Source organism: Anser cygnoides, chromosome 5 (genome assembly GCF_040182565.1).
Source record: "Anser cygnoides isolate HZ-2024a breed goose chromosome 5, Taihu_goose_T2T_genome, whole genome shotgun sequence".
Lineage (NCBI taxonomy): Eukaryota > Metazoa > Chordata > Aves > Anseriformes > Anatidae > Anser > Anser cygnoides.
This window is the reverse complement of record NC_089877.1, coordinates 58,172,027-58,191,402: the sequence shown is the minus strand read 5'-3', so window position 1 is coordinate 58,191,402 and position 19,376 is coordinate 58,172,027. Positions and strand designations below refer to the sequence as shown.

The following is a 19,376-nucleotide window of genomic DNA, read 5'->3' as shown; positions in this document are numbered from 1 at the left end:
GCTGGGTGTAACTTAAGGTATGTGCTACTGACCTTCAGGTGATGGGAGGGAGTTTTTCAGGATGTTGGGATGCTCAGTCCATGGATACCCACGGACACTTTCACGGTCTTTCCCCTCTTCTGTGGCAAAGCGAGGCCAGTGCCTCAGGGATGTCCTTTAACAGCAGAAGGGGCAAAGAACAAACCCCTGTCTGCTCTCCCCAGCCCCCAGCTGTGCAATGATATTCTTAGTTCAGTCAGGGGCTGATTCTCGGGCGTGCACCCATGCCATCCGGTGAACCTGGGGTGCTCTGCATGCCTGCTGTGTCTCCATTCCCATTCTCATGTTGCAGAGGTGCTATTCTGATGTTTCCCATTTTACCAGGAGACAACCACACCACATGCTCGCAGGGCACTGTGAGACTGCGGACAGAGGGTGGAAGCGGAGGGGATTACATCTGCTGCCTAGAAACCTTGAAAGAGGCACTAGAAACACCTGAGCTATAAGCTAGAATTCAACACCTGCCTCCAAGAGCTCTCTGTTTTGTCTATAATTGGAATATTTGTCCTTGAACAGCTCAGCTATGCTCCTGAGGAAGAAGAGTACTGAGAATATTGGAGGGCACTGTAAGAGCCAGTCAGCTCCAGGAAACGAAAATTTTTGTGTCTTAGGCTTTAATGGTCCCTGTGACATTAAAATGACTGTCTAGATATTGTTAAGATAACCAAGTTTTAGGAACACCAAAGGATCCAGACACAAAGTAGGTAAGAATTTAAGCTCTTTGGAAACCACCTGCATTTTAATAGCATTTATTCCTATAGACAGGAAGCAAGGAGAAGAGGCACTGATGGCTCGTGCAGATATTCTGGCCCAGTGAATGTGCTTCCTCCAGCCTTGCCTCCTAATCTCCTAAACCCACAAAAGAGTGTGGATGGACAAAGGGGAGGGGAGCTCTTGCGGGAAAGGTGGAAGAGGAGCACGCTGGCCTGGTGGTGATGGGGAACCAGATATGTGAAAGGTTTCTTGTTCCTGGGGCTATTTTGATGTGGATACATGTATTTATGCATGCAGCCAGATGGGAATTTAAGAGAGCTATCAAACTCCAGAGGAGCTGTTCCTGGCTGTGGAGGCCATGGATACGAAAGAGGTCTCTCCTGGGGATGGGAGGCACAGTGTGTCATGGTAGGACCTCTGAATGGTCAGCAGGTGGGCTCAGTGGACAGGAAGAGATGGATCTTGAGGTTCTTCTAAACCAAAGGGAGATGGATCTAATCTCTTGAGGGATGGAGTTAGTGACTGCAGTGGTGGGGTTGAATGGGCAGCAGTCAACAGAGGCCAGAGCGGTTCAAGCTGGCTGGAGAAAGCTATCTGTTGTGAGACAGAGGGAAAACAATGTGGGAATAAAAGGCTTGAATCTCTGTCTTCAAAATCCCTCTGCTTGTGTTGATTGATGTCCTCTTTCCCTGGGGGCTGGGCAGGGAGGGACCTTGCCACTCCACATTTTCCCCCAAAGGCAACTCTCTCAAGTGCCTCCGCAACAAAGTCCTGAACCTGCAACGTCAACAGTTGGCCATCCCTTGGGTGAAGAGAAAAACGTCAGTGGTGTCCCTTGGTGCAGACCCCTGTGGATCTCCTGAGGCGCCATGTGGGTGTCCCAGCAAAGACACATTTACAGACATGGGGGAAAAAAATCTGCAGTTGTTCAGCTGAGGTCAGGGCATGTGTGGGACCTGTGCACCAGGTGAACCCCGCTCTGCCTCACGCAGGACCCCCCCTCGGTGCTGAGAAGCCATCTGAGCCCGTCACCCCTTCGCTGCCGCCAGCCGCGTGCCAGTGGGCCTGCCTGGCCTTGCAGCCGTTTTATCATTTTAATTAAGCTCTGCAAATGTGGAGCTGTTAGGGCAGGATTCATGCTTCTGGTATTCGCTCTTGGCTCTGGCGGGGACGGGCTCTCCGGGTGCCGGGGAGGGGCACTGTGGCGCTGGCGGGGCCCCGGCGCGTGCTGGCCAGCTCTGCCAATGTTCCCTGGGCCTGATTCCTTCTGGTGGAGGAATGGGTGAAAAATTAGGCCCTGTGAACCAGCACAGCACCGTGCAAAGCTGTTAAATGCCCCCCTCCAAAGAAATGTGGGGGCTGAACGTGGGGTTGCTTTGCTCTGGCATGGTGGGATGTTGTAGTGCTGCCTGTAGGGTTCCCCCTCCAGCTCCCGTGGCCCTGGTGAGGCCCTGCCTGGCATGGAGGCAGCATGCCCATGCCTGGTCTGCCTCCCCAGCCCTCTCCATAGGGGCCATGCCAGTCCTCTTGGCCTGCCCATGCTGTCTGGGGTGCCATCTGCAGGCACCAGCTGTGCCTTTGGGCAGGCTCTTACTCCTAGGACAACATGGAGCCATCCCATTAGTGCCAGAGTCACCACTTCAGCACTGGCCCAGGGTTCAAGTGGAAAGGGATCCTGCTCTGTGTTACACCTCCAGCAGCTCCTCAGGAGCATGCCTCTTTCTGTAGTTGAGAAAAGGATTTTGCTTTGTTTCACTTTTTGAAAGCAAAAGATCTCAGACAAAACATTTCAGATATAGTAGCCTGACTAAACTTTGAGTTCATGCAGTCACAAAAAGTGATGAACAGGTAGAAAACTGTTCAGGCATTACCCACACGTGCAGTTTTTTCCTTGCTTCCCTAGAGGCAGCAGGTGATTTGTTACAGCAGTGCAGCACATGCTCCTGCAAGAAAGGGGAGAAACATGCAGAAATAACAGGCCAAACTCTCTCCATCCTCATGCACAAGAAAATTTGGAGAAGCATCTCCAAAGTTAGTGGAGCTGCTCCAGCTCTGTGCCACGGCAGCCGAGATCACAGTTTTACCTAGCACGTTTCTGAGCATTCTCAGCAGCAGTGCTGCAGTGTACCTTGGCACCGTGAGGAGATGACGTATGGGAAGTGTGCCTTCTTCCCTCATGTGTCATGTTCATCCCTGCACTGCTCTGTGTAACCTCCCAGGGTTTTCTAGATACTTTGTTTGATTTTTTACTGCTGATGAAGGATTTATTTTGTACTTAGCGGCATGATTTGGCTTTTAATTGTTTTCTCTTCTAGGAAATGACTTCAAACTTGTTGTTGTTTGAAAAGTTAGAACAGTTTCTTTCCCATTGTGTTTCCTCCCTTCCTCAAAATAAATGTCATTTATAGGACACCGGTCTCTGCACCATAAATTATAATTGCTTGTACAAACCTGTCCACATCTGTCAGATGTTTTATACAAGAATCAGAAGTGTATTTAAAGAAGAAAAAAAAAAAGGATAAAAGAAAGTGAAGTGTAATAAAAAGTATAGCTGAAGGGTTTTGAGTGGTATCTCCATATCAAGAGAAGTTACATCACTTGTGAAAACATCAGATATACTCTTACAGTGCTACAGTCATTATCCTTATTAGCAGTGTTGTTATTAACACTGGAACAAGCGTCAGCTCAGGGCCATGGAAGCAGGGCCACATCCTGCAGCATGCACAGTGGGGGGCCTGACCTGGGCCAGCAAAAGTAAATAAACGCACATTGAATAGATGAAGGAACCATTTTGGTAGCTGCATTTTTGGAAGAAGTGTTTTTGAGGAATGTTTTAGAAAACCCTTTTCTTGTTTCTCTCTCTTGCCTTCACGTGCTCTGCCTGTCTTCTCACTTTCACCAGGCAAATTCTGCCCATTTATCTCAGAAATAAGACCAAACACAGTGAAACAGCTGGCATAAGGAATTACGCAGGTTCTTAGAAAAGAGGGAGGTTTATCTATAAATCTTTCTCCTAAACAGAGTCTGCTTGTAGCCTGGCAGAGCTCTGCCCAATAGCCCATGGGAGAGGGACGCACTAAGTCTAACTTGACCTTCAGCCACCAGCACCCCCTCTGCAAAGTACCATGCAATCTTCCTGCTCTCCCAGGGACCATGGAAAAATTTAAGTGCTTAGATAAGGGAGTTGCTTAGATTCTGTCTGTGGCAAAAAGGAGAGGTGGACGCCTCCAGGAGGGCATCACATCCTGAGGAGGGTATTGAAAAGAAAGTCCTGCTTCTCTTTGGAAGCTCCTGGCTTGCTCCACCACTGATAGAAAAAGACCAGTCTGACTCAACATGTTCCCTTTAAAATGGGTTACTCCAGGTGGGTTGGCAGAGCTCAATCTGACCATAGGTGGATATTTTTGTAAGCAAATTATGAAAAAGAAAAAGAAAAGAAAAAGAAAAAGAAAAAGAAAAAAGAAAAAGAAAAAGAAAAAGAAAAAGAAAAAGAAAAAGAAAAAGAAAAAGAAAAAGAAAAAGAAAAAGAAAAAGAAAAAGAAAAAGAAAAAGAAAAAGAAAAAGAAAAAGAAAAAGAAAAAGAAAAAGAAAAAGAAAAAAAAAAAAAGAAAAAGAAAAAGAAAAAGAAAAAGAAAAAGAAAAAGAAAAAGAAAAAAAAAAGAAAAAGAAAAAGAAAAAAAAGAAAAAAAAGAAAAAGAAAAAGAAAAAAAAAAGAAAAAGAAAAAGAAAAAGAAAAAGAAAAAGAAAAAGAAAAAGAAAAAGAAAAAGAAAAAGAAAAAGAAAAAGAAAAAGAAAAAGAAAAAGAAAAAGAAAAAGAAAAAGAAAAAGAAAAAGAAAAAAAAAAAGGAAAAAAAAGACCAACCCCCTTTCCTATGAAGCCACCCACTTTTTGCATGCCAGCTGCTCCATTGCCTGGAAGCTTTCCAGACAAAGTGCAAAAAAGTTTCTGGATGAGCTGCAAATTAATTCAGCAGCAGTTCATTTGTTTCCCTTAGCTGCATGTACCAATCCCAATAAAGTTAACAGATGATAGTTGCTACTTAGAATAGTTTATAAAACACTACGGGAATTATTTATACCCTCCCTACTCTGCATGCATAAAGATTTGATTTGAGTTTCAAGAAATCAAGATCTCCAGCACAACTTAAACCCACTCTTGTGAAAGTTTCATAAATTACCATCAACGGAGCACACAGTACAGCCTTCCTTATACCACGCCAGCTGGTATCCAGGAAGATGGCTTTGCCACTTCATCAGAGGAATCACACCAGTGTTCACACAGAAACAAGAAAACAGAGAGAAACTGATGTTCATATTGTTCCTCGTGGGTTGGGTACTCAGCTGATCTGTGCTGTTGGAGCTCCAATGGTATCAGCAGTGCCACTACAATCTGCCCCCAGCTGAGGATCCACTTGATGAAAAAGTAAGAAATGCATTTAACTTAAATATCAGCATTTTACAAATAAACTTCCAGACAAAATCCATGCACTTCTCAGTAGCACTATGTCTCATTTTTAGATAGATGTAACATCCCACTTATAGGCCAATCAGGAGATTAATTTACATATAAATCTGTAAGTACGTGTATGGATGTAGATGCAATTTTATGGCTAGCATGTTGACAGAAGAGGAGTACCATAAGCCCAGAATGCATTACTGGCAGACTCTTTGGCTCCACCAACTCATCACCAGAAATGTTTCTTCTCCAGATCAGCCTTCTCCTTTTAAAGCACTTTTAACCCATCACACTTCGTAGTTATGGGACAGCATTGGATTGGATCATTCCCACTTAGTAGCTGATAAGATGCAAACATAGAAAAGTCTTTCTATATGTACATTGAACTATTTTGCATTCAAAATGAGATGGACCACTTATCTGTCAGAATGGTCCAGAGTTTACCTACAGCATGAAGCGATTCAAAAATCAGCCTTTCTTCAGCCTCTGAAAGAGGACAGATGATGCTTTCATAGACTTCTGAGCAAGCTCTTTGCTGGAGAACCCCTTCGTAAAGAAAAACAACAATAACTAAAGAAAACAAACAAAAAACAACCAACCAACGAACAAAAAAGAACAGAAGTTCCTGTGCTAGCAACACCACAATTATTTCCATGGGGCCTACCTGCACTTATACTGCTGTCAGTTTAACTTTGGCCCTATGAGAAGAGCTTGCAGAAGTCTACAGCTATTGAAGGTAAACCTGGTTTGCCTTTCTCCTCCATCCTACCTGTGAATTCTGGTGACATCTCTCTCTGGGGGACCTTGCAAATGACAGGTGAGGTGACCATGAAGCCCTCAGATCAGATGCTGGAGAGGGCTGCCAACATTGCCAAAGGCATAAGCATCATCAAGCAGCAATCTTTGTGCAGGGAGCAGTGAGTACAAGTCATCCAGTACGTTTAAGTGCCAGGAAGTGCCTGGCATTTGAAGAATTTGTGTACTCATTTTTCACATGAACAGGCTCCCAGGGAGCCTGGACACCCAGAAACAGGACAAGCACTGTGGGGGTTCGCAGACCAGCCAGTATCACCACGCTGACTTTGTCAGAGTCAGATACCACTTGGTTTGAATCGAGGGTCTTTTCAGCTCGAGTGCAGAATCTTAGCTTCTCTTTTCCTCAGGTCCTCTCTAGGTTAGAACCAGGATGAGTAATTGGAGGGGTGAAGCAGGAGTTAGCTAAATAGCTCTTGAATTCTTACAAAGTCAGACAAAACAGTGCTTGTTTCTTTGCATTCTTTCAGGGAGCTCCTGTCCCACAGCAGGGGTCCATGATCTAGTTCATGCAGAGCCCCTGAGCTACTGGGTTTGTTTCAAAGACTGAACACACACTTTGTGCTTGTACCTCGTGTGGTGAAAGGCTTGGCATGATTACAGCAGTGGCAAGTGCAGAAGGCCCTGCTCAAAGGGAAAGTCCGTCTCTGCCCAGGGGGTCAATAGCAATGGCAGCACCTTACCACAAAACGGCTAGAAGAAACACACCGTGCTAGCTGCTGTTCAGGATTTGTTGTCATGGTGCAGGGGCTGCCTTGGGCATTTCAGGGCCCCAGGTGTGGGTCAGAAGTGAGACCCCAAATGATTTTGAAAAAGAAATTTTGTTTTCCACCAGCAACACCCTCAGCTCCTTCCAAGGCATCTTTTCACACCCCAAACCCTCTTCCTGTCCCAGTAGCACGCTGTCATTCAACTGCCACCTCTGTGGGTACCATCCTCACTCCCAGAGCACGAGGACTATGCCGTGAGCCCTGCCTTCCCCGTGAGCATGTGGCTGTGCCTCAGCCCGTCATAAGGTCACACCACTGAACCCTAGGCATGAGGGCAGAGGGGTGACTGGGAGGGCAGAGAAACACCATGGACCTTCAGAGGCATTTTCTGACATTTTCTGGGCCTTGCTGGCAGCTGCAGTTCCTCTGCATGAGCAGCAGGGCAATGATGTATTTGACCCCCCTCGTTACCCACAAGAGACAGATCCAATCACATGAAGAGAAGAGGACATTCTGCATTTTTTCTGCCAAAAGTGTCATCACCCTCATTTCTTTTTTCTGTGCAAGACTACCAGCCTCCAGAAGCTGTCCAAGTTTTGGTCTTAGTGATGGCAAAGACAAGATGAGCCAGAGTATCCAGTTTGTCTCAGCTTCCCCTCATCAAAACTTTCATTCTGCAGTTTCTCTCCCATTCGCTGAGGTACAGATACCTCCTCTCCTTTGCCATCCCAGTCAGCTGTGGTCTGAAGTCATCACAGCCCTTGCAGAGCACAGAGCTGAGCCCAGTGCATTGCACTCAGTCATGAAACAGGAATCGTACTGAATGAGGATTCTTACCAAGTGTGGCATTAATTAGTGGGAGACAGCAGCACATTTCTGAAAGAAACCTCCCTTAGTAGGAATTGGTGCTAACGTGTCCCCTTGAAAAGCTTCCTCTTGGTTAGAGCCTGCAAAAGTCGTGCAGACTGGATGTGATTTCCAGACAAAGGCTGCGCAACGCCCAGATACTGAAGATTGTTGATGGCTTCTAGAAAGGGTTGAAAACATCATCAGTGCAGCATAATCATTTGCAACACAGGCCAATTTCAACGCTCAGTACAATACAATTTCAAACAATACGTGATGAAAATTAATTTCCAAGTCTGCTGAGAAGCTGATAACATTCCTGGTTACATTGCTAGTCCCGCTGGTGTGCTCATTTTCAAGTAATCATATTAGAGGCAGATGTCGCACAAGAATGTGACTCTGCTAACCATTAAGAGACATTAAGCTCCTTTGTCTTCTGAAGCAAGCTTCCATGGGATTATACTGAGCACAGTAATATAAAATTAAAACAAACAAACAAAAAACAACAACAATCCTGAAATTATTTAGTGGGATATTTCTTTAATCTTCCTTGTATGGAAGAATCCAAACTAATCAGGGGTAATGGGACACTCCTCCCCAGGGGTACATGGCCATGAGGTGCTAGCTCACATCCATTTTCTGTCGGACTGGGACATTTAGTGGTTATTGGTATCTTTACAAATCTCCCTCCTAGGTGAAATCGCACTCTCCTATTCTCCTGCCAAAAAGCAGTAGTCATTTCTGGTTTTCAGGGGGGTTCTTTTCCTAGATGAGAATATCCAGATATTCTCATCACTTTAGAGATGCTTTCAAAACCCAGGTGCAGAGCTTTGGCATCAGCAACCTCCCCAGAGCACTTTATAGCACATAAATCTTGCTCCCGGTTAATCAAACACTGCTGGAGCTTGCCAAGGAGCCATGAGAAAGTAACACACGCTCCCTCCCTTCCCACTTATCAGAGGTTGCTGTTGCTTCTTCAGAGGCAGAGTGATTTTTTTTGCTCTGAACATGACTTCAGGTTTAGTAAAGATGATGACTTCATTGAACACAGTCGTTTTCTGTACAAAGAAACTTCTGTTTTTTACATTTTTTTTTCTAGAACTGCCCTTGTCCAGCTGCTCTTCTGCCTTCACCCTTCTCTGGACCAGGCCCTCTTACTCTCACCTTTGCAATGATTTACGCTGCCTTTAACCTATTTCAATCCTCAGCAAGGCTGGAACTGCTTTTCAGCTGTGGTCAGGGACAATCACACTTTTATCCCAACCAAAGACTTACCTGGGCACGTAGCTGCCTTCCTAACACTGGAGCAGAGCAAAATGCAAAGTGGTTAAATGGGATAGATAATGTGACAACCCTTCTGTTATGGGCAGTTTGGTCCTCCGTGCTCCCAGGGTAGTGTGGCATGGGACAATTCAGGGTACATAGCCTTTTGTTGATGAAACCTTTGCAAGGGTGGGAGAGGAGGTGACACCACTGAGACCAACATTTCCCACCAAAGGCTCGGCACCAAGGTTAACACTGCAGGTGCCAGACAGGTTTACAACCAGTGCTGCACTGCTGCGAGCTGAGCCATGGAGATCCAGTGGAGAAGACTGTGCCTCCAACCTGCCAGAAAATCAGGGCTAATGCCTGAAGCAGAGACTGTATAGAAGTTTATTCGATCTCCTGCTTAGCTGAAGTTCTTACTTTAATGTGTAAAGGCATCTTGTCCTGATGAAGTTATGCAAAAAAAGTTCTTCACTAAAAGGCCAACCCAGGATTTTCTTTCTCACCTGCAAAGCTGAGATCAAAAAGGACTGCCTGCAGCCTGAGAATGTGTTTCCTTAAGGAAATGGGAAGCAGAGAACAAGCCCCTAGGTTGGATGGGGCTTTGAGCAACCAGGTCTAGTGGGAGGTGTCCCTGCCCATGGCAGGGGGGTGGGAATTCGATGGGCTTTAAGGTCCCTGCCAACCCAAACCATTCTGTGATTCTCTGATTCTATGCTTATATTAATACTACATATCAAGCACCTCTGAATTCCAAGGGGTAAAAATTAGCTGCTGCGTCTAGGTTTTCACAAGCATTTTTTCCCACCCTGCTGGCTCCAAGGTCAGTCTGTTGCACTTCTGCTTGGGTCTGTCTTAATTCTGGCCCCTGAGCGCCGGTTTCTGTGTGCAAGACATGGAAGCCACACCCCAGTGTATGCTACTCCCAGGCATTAACAGCCTTGTGCTAAATAAACACACAGAGATACTTCTGCATCTGGTTTTATTGGCAGCAGAAAGAGACATTATACGTCTCTGGAAATCTGATAAAGCACTGACATATAAATCCTGGATTGCAAACATTGCCAGTTTAACTCCATTGGACTGAGTTTGCTGCAGTGCTTAAGGCTGAGAATAAGATTTCTTACTTTTTCTAAGCACTGTAAAACAATTTTAAAATTAGTATTTGGCAATATATAAAAATTTCTGCCCTGAGGCAATAACCCCCCAAATTCAGTTTCTGCAGTCTGGCATGCTACCATAGGGTAATGACTTTCCATTTCTTCTGCCTTATTTGTTGACCATTGCACAAGCCTGTCTTTACTCCGTGCATATTTAAGAAAGTTGGATATTTGCATGGTAGGGGCCTGGGCTGGTGCCTATGCATTCTGCAGTCTATGCCTTACTCTGCCACAAACTTCCTGCGGGACCCCAATAAGTGCCAGCATTTGTCCCAGTTCTCAAATTTCTATCATTACAGCTTGTGTTGCCTTTCTTCTACACTCTCTAAATTCCTTGGACTAGGAAATATCCTTCTAAATATGAAGTTCTTGGTTAAGTTTTAAGATGCTAGAAGGGATATGATTAAATTAAAAAGTATAAATAAAAATATAAACAAATCTGCTGTAGGTTTTGTCACAATGATATCTGAGATCATTTGAGCATGTTATATATACGTGTTTAGCTCTTGTTTGCAAGAGCTGTTCAGCTGGCACTGAAAAGAGCCAGCGATATGAACCAGTGCTTGGATGCAGGTAGGAGATGCAGCTGAGCCAGGGGAAGGGGAGCAATACGCCCAAATCACTTTCAAGTGAGATTTAATACTTGGAACAGCAGCCCCTTGCTAAAGAAGAGGACTGTCAGACCACGTCTCTGTTACGAGCTGCGTGCCCTGATCCAGCAGCATGTCTGGTGCCATGTCCAGGGCCCAGAAACGTGCCGTTCCCCACTCCCTGGCAGCAGTGCAGGCAGCCCCTTGTAGCTCAGCACGCCCTGTCCTGCAGGCAATGTTCCTGTCATTGTCCCTGCTGCCATCAAATCCCATGGGTAATGTTCTTGTTGTCCCCCGTGTCCCCCCAATCTCCCTCCTCCCTGCCCAGCCCACCCGCAGTCACCCTTTGAAACGAGGTGGCCAGAAGGGCTGCAGGGAGGAGGCGGCTCTGGCAGTGTATTTCACATTGGCTGGGGGAAATTAATGTGATTTGGGGAAACCTGGAGCAGGGATGGGCTTGAAGGATGAATTCATAGAACAGAAACAGCAGAGTTGGGATCTTAAGTGAAAAGAGGAAGGAAGCTTTGTCAGTGGAGCTCTAAGGATGAGGGAGATGGAGACTTTGCCAAGGAGAAAGACAGATAAAGAGTGGACTGGGAGTGAAAACAGAGTTTAACTTTGGCTATTGCTGACAGTGAGTCCTCATGAAGGAAACCATGTGAGCAAGCAGGACATGAGAATTTCCCTCCCCAAGGACCTCCCTGGCCTGGAGAACCCAGAAGGATCTGGCTGCTTTAACGGGCACACAAAGCTTGCATCTCCTTAAAACTGAATGTTTCTTCCCCTGTAGCTTCCATCCCTGCCCTTTTTAAGAACTGCAAGTGTTCTGGCAGGAAACTCACCTCCCTGCCACCAGAACGCAGACGTCACCTTTCTCAGCAGCCAGGGCAGACTAGTGCAGCAGTGGTGGAGGAAGATGCTGCTGAAATACTTGATGTAGCGTGTTTAAAGAGGCTTCATCAAAAAAAATTTAAAAGTAAAATCTGGCAAAGGGCAATCTTTTTGTTTAAGTGCACAAAATTTCATTATTGGTGGTATAGCCATTCACAGTGCTTGTATATAGGCTATGCTTAAGGAATGTATTATCTATACATTAAAAAAATCACTCGAAGCGTTATGGAAAAAGAATGTCTACTGATAACATTGACACAAGCAAAGCTGTGAGTACTTAACTGCTTATCTTTGCTTAAGTGTCCTCTTAGGAACACAGATCTTCATATGCAACTTAATTCACAGGCCTTAGGTATGAATGAAATTTGCCCCCAGCTCTTTCTTCCATTTGATTATTGTGGATACTGGCATGGATTCTTTTCTTAGCTCCTTGATTGAAGTGGATGCATCTGTCTGTCAAATCTGGACCTCTTCTGAAGAAATGTTGCTAGCACCCTCTCCCATATTTTGTTATAATTGAATAGCTTCTATGTTTTACTTTAGTGAAAGGGGAGAATTTGTCCTTTGGGTCTATGTTGCATTTATAGTTTCTAAATGGGCCTTTGTGGTTAAATCCCAGAGATCAAATTCATTGCAGAGCAATGGTATACAACCAGGCTTTGTTAAATAAGAAAATACGTGTTATACATGTGTGTAAGAAGAATTTGAGGGCAAAATTCTTCTGTCTGGGCCACACAAAATGGGGGCAAATGAGGTGCTGAAGATGTACCTTGGCCAGCATCTTGGGTGTAATTATGTGATGTGTTGGCTTTGATGGTAAAGCTAGCTTCAGATGTTCCAATGAAATAGAAACATTCCTATCATATTTAATAATTTTAATTTCCCCTAGAGGACGTATGTCCTTTAAAAAGGTGTTTTTGTTGAAACGGCTTAATCAGTGACAGATACTAGGACAAGGCATAGGAGAGGTTTCCCATGCGCTCTGTGGCCCAGAGGAGAATTTTGCCAGTCTGGGTTGGCCGAGGCAAACGGCAAGTTCACAAGAGAAAGATGAAAATAGCTTCAGAGTGTAATTATCATCCCTGAGCTCAGTGGGTTTAACACTTTACACCAGCACCACTTGAGAAACAGGGAGGGTTACTGCAGCTGAGTGTGAAGTACATGAACCTGAGCAGCGTAAATGTCACAGGAATAAGGCCAGTTTGGGAACCGATGTTTTTTCAAAAATGAGCCTCCTGTCTTTGTTTCTAGATATGACTAAAGTGCATCTACCAGTACGTTCAAGCATGATTTTTTTCCCCTCTGTCTTTCCCTTTTCTTTAGATAAGAACAGAGCACAGGTTATTCTAAGCTTGCAGGAAATGACAGTGATATTAATCACTGATTAATCAGGATCTCTAACAAAGCCCTGCTCTGCTGGATATTCACATCGCCATGGCATTACGGGTGTCAGAACTGCCATTGTTCTGCTAACAGTGACACATCCCCATGCTTCCCCCTTGGCATCTCAGGGCACTTTGCAGCCCCGATGAAAGCAAACCATGCTCTGCTGCCGCCTCTGAAGGGCTGCTCCTGCTTTCCAGATGGGAGGTAGAGGCACGGAGACATGAAATGACTTGGCCGGATCACATGGGATCCCAGGGAGAGCCAGGAAAGGAACGCAGGTCTTCTCAGTCCTGGCATGGGGAAGGAACTCTGTTTCTTATAAACAAAATAATTCACATACCTGACACGAAAGGATGTATCACGGTGATGAATGTATTTGTGCATTTATGTGCATGCAGATAATACGTATATAATACTTGTGAGATATATAATACTGGATGTGTAACTCATTCAGTCTTGGCCAGAAAGAGCTATTGTAGTGCTGGCTGAACAAATTTATGCAAATCAGTAGTGAAATTAATAAGCTTTACAATATTCTTCAGGCAAATCAAATGCTTGTGGAGCTGTTAGTCCTGGAGCCCCAACCTGGAAAAGATGTTATTATGGAAAACTGAGTCTTAACGGAGCGTGAAGGTGTACAAAGAGAGAATATCTGTTGTCTATCTCCCTGACGCCACCACCCCAGGGCTGTGCTTGTCCTAGACCACCAGCATTAGCCTGTGAGCCAGGACCTGTCTTGCACAGCTGGTAGTGGGCTTGGGAGGTTGTTGCTTTAGGAGGCTGTGGAGGCAGAGAGTGTCTGCAGGGCCAAGGGGATTAGACAAACTCATAAACAAATGGAGCAAGCAGGTATGTGACCTCTAATGTCTCAAGTTGGAACATGGAAAATTCCAGTTCAATATAAAGCAAAGTATGTTTACAATGAGGGTGGCCATACAGAACGAGTTGCCCAGAGAAGCTCAGGGATTTCCAGTCCTTGGAAGTGTACAAGACTGGACTGGAAAAGTCCCTCAGCAAGCCAATCTGAACAGACCCACTTTGAGTTGGACTGAGTGGTCTCCCCAGGTGAGAAGTCCAAACCTAAATGACCCCTTGATTCTCTACCTGTGGATGTGGGGGCAGCACGAGGGGAGCAGCCTGCAGAACGTGGTCAGGCTGTGTGCCAAAAAAAGCCCACCGAAGGCAGCAGGAACACCAATACCTGGTTGTGCAAAAGCTCTGTAAGTCAGCCCAGGAAGCAGAGGACACTGGCTTGATGGGGAGGACTCTCAAGGTCTCCACTCATGTGCCTCTGCCCAGGAGAGGGGGGGCTTCCTTTGCCTCCCAGGCACCTCGGTGATGCCCAGCAGGATGGCACGGCAGCGGGAATTGCGTTATCAGGCATGGGGGTGAACAGGAGTGCATGGGGCACACACGAGGCACGCACACACAGCAGGAAGCTGGCACCAGCTCTCGGCGAACACTTTGCTGCTGCTGCAACTTGCTCCCGAAGCGCTTTCTGCTGCTTACGGGTGTCCCATGCTGTGGGCATGGCAGCGTCGTGCACAGCCAGTATGGGGCCACAGTCCCAAAACCTCTTTGTCCTTCTTAGCAGAGGGCTACAAGCCATGCACTGTCCTTCCCAACGACTCCACCTCATTCAGGAGAAAGGCTGTGTTTTTTTTTTCTTTTTACTTCATTGCTTTCTGCTTGTCCAATGTATTTCTGATTTCTCTATTATTACCACATGCCTGCAGCCAGCAACAGTAAGATATTTTTCTGAGACACCCAACCCATCCCTTCACAGTTCCCTATTTGTTGTGACACTGGGAACACCTTGCTGGGCTACAACATGCCCATGCCCCTGGGCTGCTGGGGTCTCAACTCACTTGAGGCTATGGGTGCACTCTTGCACATCCCTTTTCCTGCCTAGCTTTAACCCTAACGCCCTCGGATCCAGATTCAGCTCTTGTGTGGTGTTTCCTCTCCTGATTACCTGTTCTTCCTTTTTGCTTCTCACTCTTTCCTCCCCATCTGTCTCACTTTCTCCCTGCATGGCTGGTCTTGCAGGAGGATGTGTTTGCTTTATGCTCTTGCCCAGCCTTGCTCAGGCGGTGGCATTCAGGACTCCCATAATACTCTCAAGCCTCATGACTTTTAGGGCCAATTTCTTTACTCTTCTCTTTGGTGAGTTTCCAGACCCAGCTCCTTGAAACAGAAGTACTGCCAGGATGCCTTACTTGGGTGGCAGATCCATGGGAACCCCTGGGGTTAAACTGGAGCTAGCCCAACCCTGCCACCAAAAGGTGATTTCCACAGTCATGGTGCACCAATTTCCTAATATTAACCACGCTTTTACCTGGATTTTTACCTATATTGCCAGCCCTACTATGGGAAGTCTAGAAGGATCTGATATTTTGGCTGGGCATTAAGTAAACATTCAAGCAAAAACAAACAAAAAAACAAACACAAACAAACACAAACAAACAAACAAAAAAAACATGTAATTAGTTTGGCCCATCACTTATAAAAGTGGAGGATGTACCCAGCTTGAATTGCTTGTGGTCTCTGCAGCTCAAATGCCTTGTGCTAGCTGGCAGGCCAATGCTCATTTATGCCTATATGAAGAGTTAATGATGACACGAGATGCATTAACGGGAAAGAAGACACTGGATTTCAAGTGTCTGTTCTGGAACTGGGAGACTGTTTTAATGTTTTGTGTGTCTTCCTGCCCTGAAGTATTCCAAACACTCACCTCTTGTTTGCTGAACACTCTGAACAATGCACGTGTAGTTACAGGTTGATTTCATAAATCACCTAAAGAACAAGATGATCTTTCAGAGCAGAAGGGACAATTTTGAGGAAGTTTATTTTTGAAATGGCAATATTTATCAGCTTAGGACTTTAGACAGAGAAAACCACCACAGACGTTGGGCCTGAAAACCACCTGGAAAATGTTGGAAAAGGCCTGTATTCATGCCTATATGTGAAATTATATGTTTCTATGTATGGGTGAATGCACATCCATATAGATATTTATGTTTATAGGTGTATAAAAACAAACAAAAAAGAAAGTGGGTAAGACCAAACTTCACAAGCCAAGTAAACTCCAAAGCTCATATTTAATTTCAGATAAATGCACATTTTGGAGACACTGCAGAGGTATGAAGCTAACCCAGAGCAGGCTGGATAAGCAGTGACAGGACGAGTTTCTCCTGCAGAGGCTTTGGTGGAACGGCTGCGTCGGCAGAGCCCCCAGGTGTGGGTTTGTATACACTAATAACAGGACCTCTGTATCTGGTCCGGTGTCGCACACAAGCTGTGTCAGCATAATAAGTCTTGAAAGTACCTGCCTAATGCTGATGTTATCTGTCAGGAAGATTTCCAGAGTTTGTCTTTGTTCTGACTGGGGCTGAATACCCCAAATTTCAAACTATTGCAAGGGAAAACTTCAGAAAAAAAAACAAGCAAAGATGAGCTATGGTTGCTTTATTTTAATTCAATCTATTGATCTGATTATTTTATATTTTTCAATCTTTCAATTTTCCATTATATTACATGAAGATTTTCTTACAGTATGATCCATGATATGGCAGAGTATCAAAATGAAAAACTGTTCTGTGGTGAAAAATGCAAATTGTTTCACTCTCCAAAAAGTGGAGCAGATTCTTTCAAAACTTACCTATACCTTTTCTACTGGATTTCCCAGATCTTCCAGATTTTAATAGAACCAATTAGTCTCACTTTGCATTGACATTTCTCTACCTGGCCCAATTTTTAAAGATTAAATATTTACAGAGTAAAAGACATACCTGATGACCAGCAGCTCCATGGAGACAAGTTCTGCTTGTAAGTTAGGTACAACTTCTCTCTTAATTGCAGAAGGCAATATACCATTGTAGGAGCTTGCCAAGAGATGCAACAGACTCCCTAATACTTGTATTCAGTATTCTGTAAATCCAGATCAGATAATATTTGAAAGGTATGCCTTGTATCAACAAGAAATTATGAGGGCAGCGCAGGAATGGTGAAATTCCATAATTTGTGTAAATGGTTGGAAAGCCCTTTCTTGCCCTATCTCAAGCTAAGATTTTCTGGTTCTGCTCTGAATTTGATAAAAGAAGACATATGCAATGATTTGTTGTACCCATTACCCTATCTGACAGACTGTTTTCTGGTTCAGAAGAAGTCTTTATCACAGATATACACAGCCTGCTTGCATGCCGTGTGTGTATATATATATATATTTATTTACTCATGTGTTATTTTTATACATTTATATGGGATCAACTTAATAACTCAAGGTGTGATAACTCTGAGTTTTGCAAGCTTGGCCACTAACCACAGGAAGGATTCAGCAGCTGGGATATGAAGTGGCTTCAGCTTAAAGGAGAGCATGACAGCTCATGCTGTTCCCACTGGGGAAGGTGATGTCCTCACACTTCACACTGCTGTTTCTGTGCAAGTGATAAATCGGTGCCCTATGTTTGGTCTCTGTCATGGAGCGAACAGAGGAAGCAATTATCATCGCTGATCTCTTGTAAATAATAATGAAAGGATCCCCTTCATTTTCACGGACTCTTTAGTGTTTGATCACCTGCCCCTCTCTAGTGAAGTGTCCTCTTGCCAGGGGCACATCATGGGATCTGCTGGCCATGTTGAGAGTTCAGCTCAGATCCAGCTCTTCTGTACCCACGGACAAGTCACCCTTGCTATGAAGAGGTCCTGACTTGTGACATCTTTGCTCTGAAAAGATTTGTTGCAAAGCAGACACCCAACAACCCTCTGACACAGAGGAGAAATGTTGCTGCTCTCCCCCTTGCTCCACCATGGATCCCCAGAATTCAAATCAGGAGCAAACCCCAAAAGTGAGGCTGCAGTCTTTCCTAATAAAGAGAGTGAGAGAGAAAAGTCTTATTTTTCTAATTTTAGCCAGCCACATCTGTCTTCAGCTCTTTCCAGCCATTGTTAGTGGTCAGTGACATTCTGAGTTTGTAAGCTGGCCCCAGCTGTGGTCCCCCTTCAGGCTGCTGGAGCTCAGTATACAAAAACACACATGGCTTGGACAGGATTTTCATGCTGATACTTCATAAAGGGGTCAACTGCTGCACTTAGTGTTTTCTCCAACCCTTTCTACACACTCCTACATTATGTCTGATCACAACAAACAAGCAGAAAAGCAAGGCAGAAACTGAAGACGGGACAGGAGACAATAGTTCACACTCATTCCCCGAAATAACAGCCTTCCCCCAAATCAGTTTCCTTCCCATTTTTATACTAAGGATTTACAGAGGCACACATTGGGGTGCAGGGCTAAAGCACTTGTCTTGTATTTGCCTGCCCCACTGCCATGTCCATCCCTGCCTTTGGGCTCTTTCCAAGCACAGTATGTCACGACCCAGGTGCAGTGATGCCCTTCAGTAATGTGCACTTTGGAAGAGGAGAATTTAAGAGTGTGGAAAAGGATGGGTTCTGACACAAGGAGGTGTGAGCTGCCCTCAAACCTCCACTGCAGGCAGAGCCCTGGCCCTGGCTCCCCCTCTTGCCCCATGCCAGCAGAGCCCAGGGCCACTGCCTGCAGCTGGTCCTCACCAAGGGAAGCAGCTGTGGCTCCAGCAGTCTCTTGCTTTCCTCCTTGCTACTGTCTCCTTTTACCTTTACTGTTTCTCTCCTTCTACCTTGAGCACTGGCACAGGTTGCCCAGAGAGGCTGTGGAGTTTCCTTCCTCAGAGATATTCAAAAGCCATCTGAAAGTACATGGGGACAGTGTGCTCTAGGTGGCCCTGCTTGAGCAGGGTTTGGACCAGATGACCTCCAGAGCTCCCCCCCCCAACCTCATCCATTCTGCGTTTCTGTGATTCTGTCATCATTTGCTAGAAACCAGTGCCAGGAGCAAATTTTCATCTGCCACCAGCTCAGCTGCCCTGCCAAGTGGGTGGTGGGAGGGAGAGGAACCCAGCCCCTCCACCCGCTCCTTGTCCCTCTGCACGGGAATGCTGCTCCCTGCCCTCACCAAAGGGACATTTTTTGCTCCTCAGGGCCTCCCAGAGGAGAGTGCGTGCATGTCTCATTGCAGTCTGGGACCGAGAAAATGTGAGAGGAGGAGAACAACAATCGGGAAGGAATAGGAATGAGAAGAGGGCAAAGAGCCACTAAACAAACAGATCCGTGGCATCCAGGCATGCGGCACTTGTATAGTTCCAACCCTGTGGCCAAATAGCTTCAGCTCTCCCAGGCTTTGGCCGTCATCAGGTTGGGGGAGAGAAGGAGGGGACAGAGGTAATAGTTTCACAAGGACGTTCTGTTCTTGAGCAACTTCTGTGCAGGTATAAACATGATTTCCTGCAGCACTGATTGGTACATAAGTCTCCCCGCACAAACAGGGCTGAATACATTTGTTTACTGTGCCTGATGCAAGGAAAACTTCTAACATATATTTTATTTATGAGGTGCAGTGATACTTTTTGTGTGCACGAGGTAGGGAGGGAATTGGATGCCTCTCCTGCACTCCTAATTTGAATGGCTG

At 45.4% G+C, this 19,376-nt stretch overlaps 1 long non-coding RNA gene across 2 annotated transcripts; it reads left to right on the top strand.

Moving 5' to 3' along the window:
• Positions 1-11,895: 11,895 nt before the first annotated feature.
• Positions 11,896-17,753, top strand: LOC106037185 (uncharacterized). Of its 2 annotated transcripts, none has more exons than XR_001207849.3 (3): positions 11,896-13,720; positions 15,983-16,109; positions 17,437-17,753. It is a non-coding gene; the product is annotated as an uncharacterized lncRNA (long non-coding RNA). The 2 variants fall into 2 exon arrangements; XR_001207847.3 differs by having other exon boundaries at positions 11,896-13,936.
• Positions 17,754-19,376: the final 1,623 nt, after the last annotated feature.